This window comes from Falco biarmicus, chromosome 8 (assembly GCF_023638135.1).
Source record: "Falco biarmicus isolate bFalBia1 chromosome 8, bFalBia1.pri, whole genome shotgun sequence".
In the NCBI taxonomy this organism is placed as follows: Eukaryota; Metazoa; Chordata; class Aves; order Falconiformes; family Falconidae; genus Falco; species Falco biarmicus.
This window is the reverse complement of record NC_079295.1, coordinates 6,108,977-6,123,950: the sequence shown is the minus strand read 5'-3', so window position 1 is coordinate 6,123,950 and position 14,974 is coordinate 6,108,977. Positions and strand designations below refer to the sequence as shown.

The 14,974-nt window shown below is 38.3% G+C and overlaps 1 protein-coding gene across 4 annotated transcripts in view; it reads left to right on the top strand.

Annotated features, from left to right (window-relative positions):
- GULP1 (GULP PTB domain containing engulfment adaptor 1) overlaps positions 1-14,974 on the top strand; it is a 162,981-nt gene that overhangs the window by 47,432 nt on the left and 100,575 nt on the right. For 3 of the 4 annotated variants that reach the window (XM_056349933.1, XM_056349934.1, XM_056349931.1), the window contains exon 2: positions 7,841-7,961. The exons of the other annotated variant lie outside the window; for it this stretch is intronic. The gene's annotated coding sequence lies outside the window, so the exon portion shown is untranslated. The remainder of the gene's footprint in view (positions 1-7,840; positions 7,962-14,974) is intronic. 4 annotated transcript variants of the gene reach the window in all.

Below are 14,974 nucleotides of genomic sequence, written 5' to 3'. Positions count from 1 at the left end.
ATTTAAATGTTGAAGCTGTTGTAAATCTGAGAATAAAGTTTAGTGCTTGCTGAAAAGTTCAGGTTTAATCTGTATGATGCCTTGGTTTCTCAAACTTGAAATGTCTGAGGAGGGCTGTGAGGCTGAATATAGGATTGTCTCTGCTGTGCAGATGTTTTGAAGTCCTGTAAAAAAGAGAAGAGAAATGATGAGGCTTATGTGTTGGCTATTTCAAAATAATCTTGTGTATTGCAATTTGGACTTCGGTAAAGCCCGAAAAACACAGCTTTTTCAGGAGTGAATAATTAGTGTGATAGGTCATGGAACCTAACCACAGCCTTATATTTCTGTTTGCCTGTCAGCAAAGTGGAAAACTTTTCTGGCATTCCTTATTCAACACTCAGCTTTGTTTACTTAACATACTGAGCACAAGAATGTCCTTTTTGAGATGTAACAGCCATGTTTCCCAAGGCTTAGAGGGTGGGGGAGTCAAGTTTAGCATAGTCATTTACTGTAGGTTCTCCACCTTCCATGTCTCCTCTAGCTCCATTTCCAGCTTTATGTCTGTCTTCAGACAACGTTTATAATCACTCTTTTGTTTTCTGACTGTGGTAACAAATGATGTCTGGAGTACATACTGAAACTTGGCTTGGTACAACTGAAGTGTTCGTTCGGGTTTTTAGAATTACTTTAATCTCTGTTTGTTAGTGATGTTTCATGAGGCCTCCCGTTAAATATTTAACAGCTCTTCTTAAATGTTTGACTCATGATTTTACAGTGATATGTGACTTTCCTGCCTTTACACAAAATTTCCTAGTTGGAGGGATGTATTTGCAGTATGCCCTGAGGGCACCATTGATGTCTCTTGCTGTAGAGACTGCTTCTTGCTGCATGGCAAGTGTGATACCTTCTGGGCTCATTTCATCTGCCTCTGTTAATTCTGCAGTGGTGATACGTTCGGGGCTGATTTAATCTGCCTCTAGTTCTGCAGTCGACGTGCATGGGCAGTATTTCTGGGTAGTGCAAGCAATACTTTGAACTTGCCAAGCTATAGCAGCTGTATGGGAAACCGTGTTTACCAAATGGTAAATCCCACACTGCAGAGGGTTACAAAATAAACCTTTTTTTACAATGAAGAGGGATCCTGTGGGAATAAATTCAGCGCAGTGCAGAACAGCTTCAGAGGGCAAAGCTGCTCTTGAAGGCAGAGGTGTTTTTACTGTCAGCGAGGAACTCTGATTCTTGGCATCCTCACACGCCTGAGTCCACAGAAAACAAAAGTGGTCTCGCATGAGTCATGTTGAGCGAGAAGCCATACTATAATTACATTATAAAGTGAACAGAGGAAGGAGTTCTGAATCCCAGCTCCTAAATCAAGAAGCTTGTGTTTCGTGATTGCAAAACGGCTTCTGAGCCTTGCATTGTTCTTCTTGACTCATCCCCACTCAAACTTTTAAAGAGGAAAGGAATAAACAGCTGAAGGAAAGATTGCTTGCCTGCTTTTGAGGCTTTTCTGGGACAGTATGGCTAAGATCAGCAACTGAAGTATAAAACGCAGAGAAATTGCATATTGCTACTCTATGCATGTATACACACACACAAGTGTATATGCTTGCATGTATACATACTCCTATTAATTCCTCAAAGACATAAGTAATTTACTGCCTTATGCATGGTTTTTTTTTTTTGTTTTGTTTTGTTTTAGTGAATTTGTGGTGTTCCGGAGCTAGCATGTGGAAAAGCTTTTTAAAAGTCTCCACAGGAATTAAAAAAAATCTGACAGTTGAATATTTTGGGTTGGATTTTTTTCATTGACTCCATAGACATTTAAAAATTTCTCATCACGCTGTCTTCTATCAGAATATAAATATTAGCGGGTCAGTGACTTGTTCTTGTTTCTGTGGCATCTAATATGTGTTAGTTGTCATGACAAGCTTTGGTGTTTATGTTTGCCAAAACACTTGCAGTATGTGTATCAGCAAGTCAGTTTGTATGAGAATAAGGGGGTTGTATGTGTGTAAAGACTGGTTATTGAGGAAAAAACACGTCTGATCATTTCTTAGGTAATGAACTCTAGGCTGGTGTTCATTGTAAGGCAAGGAGCTCTGTATTAGTTTTCACAGTAGAACTGTATGGATTTCTTATTTGATAACTGTTTTGATTCGGTTTCTAACAAATATTTTTGTCGAAGGTTAAAATTAATGAATGAGGTATAGCAGTAAAAGAGTTCTATTCATGCATGGTACATATACAACAAAGCATATTCTAATTTCTCTCAGCTTTCCCTACTTAATTTGTCCTCCAAAATAAATACCTGCTACCAATAGCTGAAAACTCCTGTGGGTGTGTGTCCGATTTTTCCAGGAGTGTTTTGCTTACTCATTCAGCTGGGTGCGCTCGCACCATCTCCATTTTCCAGGTCAGTAATTGAGGCACAGTTAGGTGACATTTAATGGTCAGATAAGAAATAAGCATAGAACCGTATCTTAACTCGCTAGTCTGGCCTGATTTTTAGGCTTTGTTGTTCTTTTATGTTTTTATGAAAATTTCTGTTGTCCAGCACTCCTGCAGCATGTAAATAGTCATGTTTTTTACATTGGCGATTTATAGTGAGAATAATAAAAAACAAGCAGAAAACAACAAATCCATTACATTATCAAGAAAAAACAAAATATGAAATGTATTGCCTGAAACCAAAAATGGGTTCATTAACTGTTTTGTTCATTCTGGCAGTTAGATCCCTCCTTGTCACAGGGCTGAAGGCGAGTTAGTGAGTCGTAGTTGGCTTGTCTGTGCTGAGCAGAGTAATTCACATTAGCCGGTGACTTTTGCTAGCGGACTAAAATGCCGCTGTACTCCTTCCCGGGATCTTAGGGGAGTAGGAAGGAATGGTGTCTGCTGAGTCCCGCAGCTGCTGGCCTGCCAGGGGTGATGCACTGCCGGAATACCTGGTGAGACAAGTGAAAATGTGTGTTCTGAAGATGGCTGTGCTCTGAATCGGTTTTAAGCATCCCGTGTTAATGTGTTAAAACAATTCATGTGTATCCTTAACTGGATCTGCTGCCTATCAAGAAGCTGTAGGGTAAGTAGGATTTTTAGAAAGATTGCATTTCTTCAGTGTGCCTTTGGGTCTTCAGGGTGTGGTCTGATTTTGGGATTTCTCTGCCATTGTGAGGAGGCTTTACTTGCTCTAGTCAGAGATAGTCTAACAGTTATTTGGGCATAAATTAAAATGTAGGAATAAAATAGTTGTTGCATCCTGTGATAGGGCTGTATGTATTGCTCATTTCTCTAGTCTTAGACGTCTTAAAATACCCCTGGGATAAATTTCTGTCATACAGAGGAATTAAGTGATACTCCGCTTTGATATTTCTTCCCTGATGAAGAATGCCTGCATCTTTGGTTTCCTCTTTGCAAATAGATTCTTATTTAAAGTGTGAGAAATGACTATATCTACTCTAGGAATTTAAGAATTTCAGTATATTTTTCCCCTAGTCTTTTCATTGTATAGAGGACAATGTGATTTTGAACTAAAGTCAGAGCTTGGCTCCCTGAGAAGCCCCCAAACATCCAGCTCACTGAATTAAACTTATGAGGAGAACTTGGCTTAGCAGATTTTGATTTTTGTACCAATTGGCTTGCTCATTTTCTTTCCTTGAAAGCTCTTATGACCACATCAAAGTTCTGAAAGCTTTCCCACCCCCAAACTTTTTTAAATAACATGTGGGCAGCAAATTATTTAGATAACCCTTGGACTTGTCAAGAGGTTTTTTTTTTACTTGAATATAATTGCTGTTACCTAATCCATGTTCTAGCTGCTTCCTTCCTTAATGTGCTGTAGCTCATTATTTTATGGAACTGCTGTAAAGTTTATATTGCAAGGTGGCTTGTAATTCTTTTCAGTACTTCAGGTTTGCTTTCTCTCTTCTGTCACCCACCTTAGACTTTACTTTAGGCCTTTGCATGTTAGCATTATGATTTAGTCAGGATTATTTCACATCACACCACAGATCCAATGCTTTTTATAGAAATCTGTATTGTCAGCATTACTTTATGTGTATGTAAGTAAGCCCAATTGTAATATGAAATAGGTAGATGCTAAAGTGCTGAGACAGAAGGCTTTTAATCCCATCTGTAAAATAGCAGGTTCTTTTTTACATCGTTTGGACCGGAATATCTATAACAGTAATTTTCATGACCCTGCAAAAAGAAGAAGAACGTAAAATATTTTGCAGAAAAAAAGAGGAGCGTATTAATCTCATTTAAAATCTGTAAGAATGTAATAGGGGGATGCATTGATGAACTGAAGAAGATAGATAGACAGGGATGGGTGTAAACAAAGTTGGAAAGGGGAGTTTGGGGAGGACTGATTGCTTAGCTGGGACTGTTCGGGTCTGTGGAGACTTTCCTTTCATGTGGATTTAAGGTTTGGGGTTTGGATTTTTTTTTTTTTTTAATACTATAATCAAGATAAATGTATTTGCACCAGATGCGCCGTGTGTGTCTACTATGACAAGTCCGGCTATTCATCCAGGAGTTTTCAAAGAGTGAAGTGTAAATGATTTGGAACATTTTGCTCCGAGATGATGTCAAGCACACTGTACTTCCCACAGATTTCATAGCCTTGCCTGCTATTTGGTGTCTTACAAAATTAGCATCGCTTCTATTAAGCTATAATTGTAAAGAGACATACATTTTCCCTCTCTTGAAGGTAGAGTAAAAGTGGAATATTTAGGAACAACTTACACTACATAGTAGGACTTTTACAATTTGGGATGTATTCTGGTGGCTGAGTTTCTTACATGTGCTTCCCTTCCCATGTATTGTTTTAGGACGGGGTATTACTGACCTGTGCATGATTGCCAAATCTTTTCCATGTGTAAGTGAAAAAATTCTTTAAAATTTTTACATATAGTGACCTTAAAAATATTTTAATTACAACAATCAGAAGGGTAGATGAGGGGAGGTATCACTACTCAATGCTGCAAATACTGTTATGTCAACTACTTAGAGTAGAGCAGCAGCTCTTCAGCTTTGAGACAAATTGTTGGCGTCTGTACAAGAACAGAGCACAGCAAAGGGACTTCGATGTCTTTCTCTGGTAATTCCAGTTCAAGAACTTCCCTGTGTGGTTTCTGAAATGTCTGTGCCTTGAACATAACCAGTGAATTGCCTTAAGTTTCTGCTGCACATGCGATTCCTTTTACTGAGACCTGCTCTATAAATGTAATACTTGAAATATTGGTTGCGGTGACTGTGAACAGTGCAGTATGAATGGGTTTCTGAATAACAGTTTCCTGGCAGGCAGCTATGTCAATGGCTCCAGGCACTGTAGGATGAACTGCAAATGAGCAAAAATGAGTAGAGCCGTTGGGTTAGTGATTCCCATTCATTTACTGTGAAAAATACAGTTGGAATACTGTGACCTTATAGTTACAAGAGTAAGTCGGGAGAGGCAAGTAAAAGTGTTTGTTAAGCAGTGTTTGAATCTCATGAATGAGGTGTCGATCTAGGTGTGGAAGACACTTAAATATTTGTTTCAGACTTGTTTTCTGAGTTGGATCCTGGGTCAGTAGACAAGAAAATGGATGCTGCCTTTAATTCCAGAGTTTGCAGAGGATTTAGAGGGCTGCTGCTGTCTTCAGGGAGACAGGAGGTGCTTGGCTGTGCAGGCTCAAGTAGAGCCACAAAGTCATTACATGCTGAGTAGCCTAATGGTTTTATCTTCTGTCTTGGAATATCAAACTCTTGAATAGTACAGATTTGGGTTAGAAACAAAAAATCTGAAAAAGTTGAAATTACCACTTCTTTACCTTTTGCATTATGTTTTTTTGAAGAAAAAAATTAATAAATATAGATCACTCTGAGGGTATGGCATTTGCTTGTTGAGTTCAGTACTGTCATGATGATGAAATGGTACAGGATGTATTTCACATTACATCGAGGGAAAAAAAGTCTTTGTTGTAACTCCAGAATGTATTTTCTTATTCATATGACCTTCAGCATTTATTATCATGGTATTGCTGTAAAGGCATGGTAGAGGCAAGTGAAATAGGTGAGTGTGATGTATTGCATAATTACTAAAATTGACACACATTTTGCTTGGTGGAGTAACAAGGCAGCAAAATTATAATGTTGTGGTGCAGTATACAGCCTGTTGGAAAACGTTTCTCATGTATTAGCACTCTGCTTTTACTCTACGAGTGTACTCTATCATTAGTCATACTTTTGGGGTCTTTTTTGGACTTGGCTTACCAAGTTGCAGGAAGACCATGAAAAGCAGAATGTATTCTTGCTAATTCACAGAATCACAGAATGGCTTGGGTCAGAAGGGACCTTTAAAGGCCATCTAGTCCAACCCCCTGCAGTAAGCAGGGGCATCTTCAACTAGATCAGGTTGCTCAGAGCCCATCCAACCTGACCTTGAATGTTTCCAGGGATGGGGCATCTACCTACCACCTCTGTGGGTGACCTGTGCCAGTGTTTCACCACACTCGTAGTAAAAAATTTCTTCCTTATACCTAGTCTGAATCTACCCCCTTTTAGTTTTAAACCATTACCCCATGTCCTATCACCCCAGGCCCTGCTAAAGAGTCTGTCCTCATCTTTCTTATAAGCCCCCTGTAGGTACTGAAAAACTGCAATAAGGTTTCCCTAGAGCCTTCTCTTCTCCAGGCTGAACAACCCACCTCCCTTAGCCTGTTTTCACAGGAGCGGTGCTCCAGCCCTCTGATCGTTGTTGTGGCCCTCCTCTGGACCCACTCCAACAGGTGAAGGACTGCATAATATGATGAATTTTGGTTGTGTGGGGTTTTTTTTTCTTTCTTTTTTTTTTCCTGCTTAAAGTGGAAAGAAAAAAAAAAAAAAGCAACCATGTCAGGGAAAAGAGGAATGAAGTAGAGAAAAAAGAAATGAAGGAAAAGAAATAGCATGCATTCATATTCCTCACAAAGATGAGTTTTTACACTAGGGCAGCAAAAGATGAACAATGAAAGGAACGTATAGAAGGTGCAGCCATTTATTCATTTCATGGACCAGGGAAGTAATTGTCCCTTGCTGACTAGGTAAAACTATAGGTCTTGATGTCTTGATACTTGAGAGTTAACAGATCCAAGGGGATTGAAGGGAATAATATATCTAAACATCTCAAAGTGAACCATCAAAAAAATCAAGATTTAAATTGGTATGGCTAATCTGAGCATTCAGTAAAGAGGGTAAGAGTATTTTAAAATCCTCTGTGAATATCTTGAACTGGAGAACATCAAGGGGTGATGGCCAGGGTGGTTACTTACGAGGGACCAGGTCACATGCCGATCTCTGGTAAAACTGGAATCGGAGCAAAAACAGATTTTGGTGGCTCCTCGTTCTGCAGGAGAGTGGATTGAACTTCCTTACGTTGAGGCAAGATGTGGTACCATTTTTACAGACGCATTTTGTAGCATCTGTGGGAGTGCAGTATTCTCTTTATTATTATGAGACTACAATTCAATTTTTCCGTAAAGGAGCAGATTTGGGTCTAATGCTGCATGCTTTGTGCATCTCATATTTAGTGGAATTTAATTAATAAATGGTCAAGCTAGTGTTCTCTGTGTTAAATGGTTATTTTGTTGGTGTAAAGCAGTTGTGGGTGAGGAAGTTACGGGGAAATATTTGAATCAGAATTTCTATCTGAAAATACAGTTCTGTGGCTCCCAACATTTTAGCCGATTTAGACCTTTCCAGCAGAATTGTATTAAAATGTGTGAAATATATTTCCATTAAGCTGTTTGTACTAATTTTCTTAAATTAGGAAAATAATTTCTGTGCTTTGGTAATACACTGGTTCACAACTAATATCTGTCATTGTTTGTTTTTATTCTAGTACATACGAAACTATAAAGCAGCAGTAACAAAGGTTCAAAAACGTTGACAAATGAGTGATCTATTCCACATCAGAATTAGTGTCCGCTGTGTACCTTGGCAAGAAATTTGAATGCAGAAGGGTAAGCTGTTTTAATTCTTGCTGTGAACTGCTTTACAGGAAAAGGTTATGCACATACTTGAATTTTTCTTGGTCGAGTAGAGGGTTTTTTTAAGACTGGAATGAAAGATTCAAGGTAGATTTGTTTGTTTGTTTCTTTTTCATTTAAACTGCTTGTAACAAAGCCAAAAGCCTCAGTTTATAGACATTGTGGGTTAGAGAGGTGCTGCTGTCTGTTTTCCCCCATTAAACAATACCTCTGACGTGAAGTCAGCTGCTGAGGGAGGACCAAGCTGTTGACCCAGAGCTCTCGTGGTCTAAGTAACTGTGTTTCAGAGTTGGCTTTTCCTCTTTTTTGTTTTGGTTTTTTTTTTTTTTTTGGGCTTTTTTATGCCCCTCCCATCTCCACAACTGATAACCCAGTGCTTAAATTGAAAACACTGCTACAGTGCACTGAAGCTGCAGTCTCCTTGCTTCTGTTTAGAGAGGAAGGCTTGTCTGGATAAAGGAAAGGCAGTAGCTGTGAGTTTCCATTGATTTATTGGAAAAAAAGGCAAAATTTGGGGGACTTAAAATGTTAGGGAGAAGAGTTTATTTATGGGGAAGTGGTTGTGTTATACTTGTCGAATCATTAAATTAATGTTTTCTAAGTGTGGGTAGGAAACTAGGAGCCTCTGGAAAATTGAATGTTTTGTTTAGTTCAGTGAAAGGAAGGTAAGCTAAAACTAAGTAGCAAATTTTTATTGTTTTGAGGTGAGGATAAGAAAAAACATTTGTTAGCAATCTAGTGGTTAACGAAGACTTTCTCCTGGCTTGCTTATTTCAGTTGCAGCGCTGTGCTTTAGAGCAAGTGCATCTCACTTCATTTGATTATAAATCCCAAAATCCATTGAAGTACCTCTGAGAATATGTAGAGCTGAAGTCAGATTAGGCTGAATCAGTCTGTTGATGCTGCTCCTTTCCCAAAGGTTACCTTTAATCTGGCACTGAGAGCTATTGCTATGATGTTGTAGCCTCTTCAAAGTACTTGCATGATTTCATTACTTCTCAAAACCAGATCACTAGTGTGCAGTACCTTTGTGTATCTTGATGTCTCCAACATAGGTGATATGCAAATGCTGCGTTTCAAGTAAAAGTTCCTTGGATTTTGAATTACTGCTGTGACACGATCTCATAGGACAACCAAGGATGACTTCAGTTGCTGCTGGTTTTCAGAAAGTCAGTGTGTACATTTCCGACTTCATGGTGTTACTTTCCAATTCCATCTCAGACAAGTCCTGTGGTTCTCATTTCCTGGATGGTTGGGATGAAAGGCTGTCATTCTTGACTTGATTTCTAAAATAAACCAACAGATATACAAGTCCTTAACTTTTAGACTTTTTCATGGAGTAGATGGGAGCTGATGCAATAAAGAAAAAAAAATAGAGGGAAGAAAAAAGGTGCATTGGAGAGGAATAATGACTTTTAAAAAATCAAAGCTTGCCAGTTGTAAAAGGATCTTGTAGCCTGGGAACAAATGGGAGGAGATGGGTTCTTTCTGACAACAGCAGCTCAAAATCTCTCCCATGTATGTACTGGATTCTACTTTTACCTCTGCACTTGAAAAAGACTACCTCATGGGTCTCTCCTTCGACAGGGTGGGACAAAGCCAGACGCATTGGCAAAAAAATGTTCTTGATAGGACTCATTACCACTCCAAAACACAGAATCATTTTGTAGATACAGGCTTACTTGAAGCAGATTTATTTAAGATGCTTAGATACAAATTCTTCTGTTGATTTGCAGCAGGCTTATGTAGTATTTGGAATTCTGGAATTTAAAGACAAAGCTGCTTTTATGTGCAAAATCCTTTATTTTAAGAACATTGAATCCTTGGGCTTTTAAAGGTGTATGTCGTTGTAGTGTCCATCCCTTACTGAGTAAATGAAGAATGTAGTGTTGCAAAGTTACAGCAGAAATTACATAGAAGATGCATAGACTTGCACACACAAATCTTTAGGGCAGGGATTAATCACTGACATTTTCAAAATCAAATGTTGACCGGTGAAGGCATCTAAAAACATCAACATGTTGTTGTGAACATGTTCTAATTTCACTGTAGTGAAGTTAAAAAATGCTTCAACTTCCCTGTTATTTTGCAGAGGGTTAGAATTTATTTTTACTGTAGCAGTAAATGTACTGCAGTAGTAAATGGTAGGAGGTTCTAGCATGCATGACCTGGTTCAGCAGGGTAACACTATTGATTTTTTTTTTTTCAGTGCCTCTGCTTTAGTTAATTTTAATTTCATTTTCTGATTCTTGATTAGCTCAGTGGTAAGTTGTCATTACAGCATTCGACTCCCTAAGGACATGATCTATAAGGCGTATTTTTCCAGTGAAGGGTCATGATTCAGCTAATTTACACATAATTTAAACAGCAGTTGGCCTAATACCCTGAAGTGGAATTTGAGATACTTGAAGTCCAGGAGTGTAATACCATAAATTAGTGTTTATGTTAAGTACTCTTCAGAGACCTGCAGGAGGGGCGGGTGGGACATGTAATGCCCCTTGTGTTCTTTTTTTCAATAGGCATGTGAAGTTGAAATCTCAAGGAAGATTAAGAAAGCAGTTGCACGTAATGCAGAATTACCATTTCATTGGGAAAGCTTTGTTTCACGAAAGTTACCATAAGATTTGTTTGCCTAGACTCTGTATTTGGATTTATATTTTAATGGTTTATTCAAATAAATTAGCATAATAAAAATGTCTTCTTGTGGTTAGAGCAAGCTAATGAACTGTGACTTTTGCATTTACTGATGGTTTACATTTTATTGTAAGTTTAGTGCTAAGCTGTGTTCAGTTACTTAAAACAGTTTTTAAAGATACAGGGAAATTGTCTCTATGTTTGTATCTGAACAGTTTTGTCAACCTGAGCTGATGCCCCAGAATGCTGTATAGAGGCAGTAGATTGAGGATAAATGAATTGAATTTGTGGCTTTTCTGACTGTTTTGGTGCAGCCTGTCTGTGGGCTGAAGCATGACTGCCACTTCACCCAAGCAAAGATCATTATTTACTGAAAGATGCCCTGTGTACATTAATGCTGTGGTTTCCCGTTCAGTCCCGCAGTACAAACCAGTCTGGAAGTTGGCAGAGATGGTCCTTTTCTTCTTCCACTTTCTAGTGCTTAATGTTGACCCTTACTTTTTATTGGCACATGGTAGGAGAAAACTTCAAAACTTCAACATGTTTGTGTGGGCTTTTTTTTGGTGTGTCCCCCCACCCCACCCCATTGGTTTCCCGTAGCCCCTCTCTTCCCTGACAGAGCTGGCTGTGCAGGGCTGCTTGTGCCAATGTGGGAGAAGGGCAGCATAACTGGGAGTAAGTGTTTGGGGACACAAGGCAGCGAGGAGCACAACTGCCCCTTAATGTGATTAAGTCAAAGACCGTAGAAAACATTATCTCATAGGGTAATAACAAAATTGGTGGGTCATGGTTTGAATCTGTATGTTTTAATAAGTAATATTAACCATGTGTAACTAATACATATATATAAAAAAGCATTTTTCCCTTAAACAATTATAACTGTGTTTATATTTGTATAGTGTATTTGTATGATGTTCTGAGTGTGAGTAATATATACTAAGGTGGTGATGAAATAGAAGACAGAATTGTGATGTACATGATCTAGATTTTTCAAAATCTTCCTATAGATCTTTAAGCCTACAAGAAAAGCAGTGAAACCTAGTCTGAATTGCAAGGTGTTCGCCTGATTGGGATTTTTTTTTTTTTTTGGTGGTTGTGTGTGTTGATTTTCTTGATTCAAAAGTGGATCCTGTTTCTAGGGGACATAACAAATTTTGGTGTACCAGTAAAAAGTCGGAGTCGGTGTGCTCGGTACTGTTGTCTATGAACTGCTTATCTAAAGCTCTGTTTCTCTCTGCTGTTTCTGCCAGGCTGCCACCATTCCTCCCATCTGTCTGCTGCCTGATCCCTTCTTCCCCTTCCAAACAGCTAGGCTGGTTTTATCACTGTTTTTTTCTTGGTTCCCTTCATTAGCTGTGGTACTGGCAAGGAGCCAGCCAAGGCTGCAGCCAAATGATTCAAAATGTAAAAATTCTTCCAGGTCTGTTTCAAGGTGTGTATTACCTTGAGCTTCTTACCGTCGCCTATATTACAGGCATCCTGCCATTTGGGAGAGAGTCACTGCTTTTTAGAGGGCCATTAAACTTCTGAAAGTTTGCAGGTGGCGAAGATTCTGCTACATGCCCAATTGAATTCTTCTTTATAGACAGTTATTGTTTTTTTAACCTGCTTCTAGGTTGCATTTTTATTTTTAGTTCACCATTAGGCTTTACCATCTCTGAAAGTCAAGCAGTTACATCATTTCAAAACATATTTATCTCAAAATCTTTGCAGTATTATTAATATAAATTAGTGCATGGCAGTGCCTTTTGGCATAATGTGTAAGGTCAAACTTTAATTGCCCTTTAGTTTAAGGTGTGTTTGGGACTTAATTGTAGCTGCTTTATCCCTGTAATTACATAACCATAAGAATTGAGGGTTTGCCTACAGAAGAAAAGGAGTTCATCAGTATCATGATCTGCTCTGACATTCAGAAGTGTCAGCAGCCTGATGCAGTCGATGAAGTTCTTGGATGCCCTGCTGCATGAGTGCTCCAGGCTTTACAGTTTGCTGGAACTGAAAAGAATAGCCCGGCTGACTTTAAGTATGACACAAGGAATAGGATGGTGTCCCGGCCACTCACTCTCCAGCATGACAGCTGGAGATAGGGCTGTCTTGAGGGGCTTCCAGGAAGGTCGTCAACAGCCTGAATACATGTAATCTGTGTTTAGAAAAGCAAACAAACAAAAACTTAATGGATTTTGTTCTTGCGTTTGTAATTTGTCCCAGTCACCCCCCAGAAAAAAACCCAAATCTTGCTTGAACTGTGTTTAGAAGAAATCCCTGTGTCTGTGGTTTGCCAGTTTGCTATCTAAATGCTTGGGTTAATGATATTCTGGTATTGAAACTCTTCTTCAAAACTACTTGCTTGCTTGCTTCTCTTACCTGCAAAAAAATAAGTCTGGCCTTACTAGGAATACAAAATGGCTATCACATTCTGCATTTATAGAGAATATATATATATATATGTATACAATTTCCACTCTGAGTAAACCGATGAATCGGACTATCAGAGGTCAACGCAAATGGTTTTGTGAGACAATTCTATAGTATGTTTTATTCTTTGCAGTAGAGGTGTAAACAGTGAAGTTACACAGCCCTCCTGTATCTAACCCTCAATCCTGTTTTTAAACGCAAGTCTGTTCTTTCTACGCTTTTGAGTCACAGTAAAGCATTAAATTAAAAACTAGTCAATCCATCCGTGGTAAGCAGCTCAGTGGCTTTGTGCAGCAGATACTTATTTATTAGGTAATTTCTTGGGTTTTTTTGGTTGTTTGGTTTTTGTTTTTTTGTTTTTTTATCTGACACTTGTTACATGATATGTGAAAGTGAAAAAGACTTTGTTCTGAATTTTCAAATGCTGTCTGTTGCCACTTGTTATTTTCATTTATAAATGACTTTTTTTTTAAGCTGTATCTCCCCAACGTTGACATTCTTAACAAGTATGAAGGGTTTTGTATTCTTTATGCTCTCCTGGAGTGAAAAGATCAACTGCAATATATTTTTGAGTGCTCTTGAAGGGGAAGAATTACATTTCACATCTCAATGGTTATGGATTTATCATGAAAACATGCAATACTCTTGTTAAGACTCAAGTTACTGTACTGTAATTCATGTGTGGTATTTTCTCATTGTTTATGTATTTGGTTTTATATTTATAAATCACAATCTGTAATTCAGTTCCAGAACTGGAAAATTTACAGATTTATAATGTTTATCCGTCAGGTGCTCTGATTCTGGCCTTTTGCAGACAGAAGTACCATAACTACATTAAAGAAAAAAGTTAATAATAACATAAATGTAAAGGCAGTAAAGTGCTTCCCCCCTCATTTGGTTTACTTCCATTTTGTAATAAGTTACCACTTCCTTTTCATCCTCACCTTTCACTGTGTTATACCACAGAAGTGGGAAGACTGGAGGTACTCCACATGTCTGCAAGGTCCTAGGTGTATTAGTAGTGACGTTTCCACAGTTCCATAAACTTATTTCTTGATTTTATTAACTGTTTTGGTAATGGGGACACTTTCACTTGCTCCTGGAACGGAAGTACAGTGGTGAGCTAGGCTTACAAAGGTTTGAAAAACACTGTGAGCAAACACGTGTTGCTTTACCTAAATACTGTTTAGGCTGTAAATGACAACTTTTCATAACGTTTTGAGGGGTTTTATGTAAGTCTGTACTTTGAGAGCTGAAAAACTTGATACATGATTTAGCTGTTAATAAAACCTAATTGGCTCAGTAGACATGTATACTATTTAAAACACCTATTTTCTGCATTTCTAAGTCACTATGGAATTTGAGATGGAGACAAAAATTCCAAGCAAAGGAAATCTATGAATAAATTTAATTGAATCTTACTAAATTTTAAACCAAACTTTACTTAAGCAGACAGGAACACTTAAAATCTGGTCTGTTTTTAAAATAGTAATACTCAGAATAAGTAAAATCAGACCTGGATAGCCAATAGGTCGTATTTCAATGATGCGGAACAGCAGAAAATAAAGGCCCACTGTATTACTGTTATTAACACTAGGACTTTTTTTGAAAAATGATTGAAGTTCTCCTATGAAGTTTGTAGCACCTAAAAGAAAAGTATTTTTAAAGAAACTTAAAAAAAATATATCAGAAACATGAAGATTCATTTAGCATATTTTACATTAATTTTTTAAGTTGTGCTGGCAGGGGCTCACGGCCGTGTGGTGGAAGGGGTAGGCAGGGGTTCTGCCCAGGTGGTCTTCTCCATGCTGCCTGCAGGCCTTCCTCTTCAAGAGCGCCTTGTTCTTCTGGACTCATTTAATCCTTTTTGCAGACTTACTGTCCTGAAAGTAACTCTCAGGCATGTCCATTATCATCTGTTTACCCTGCCACACTGG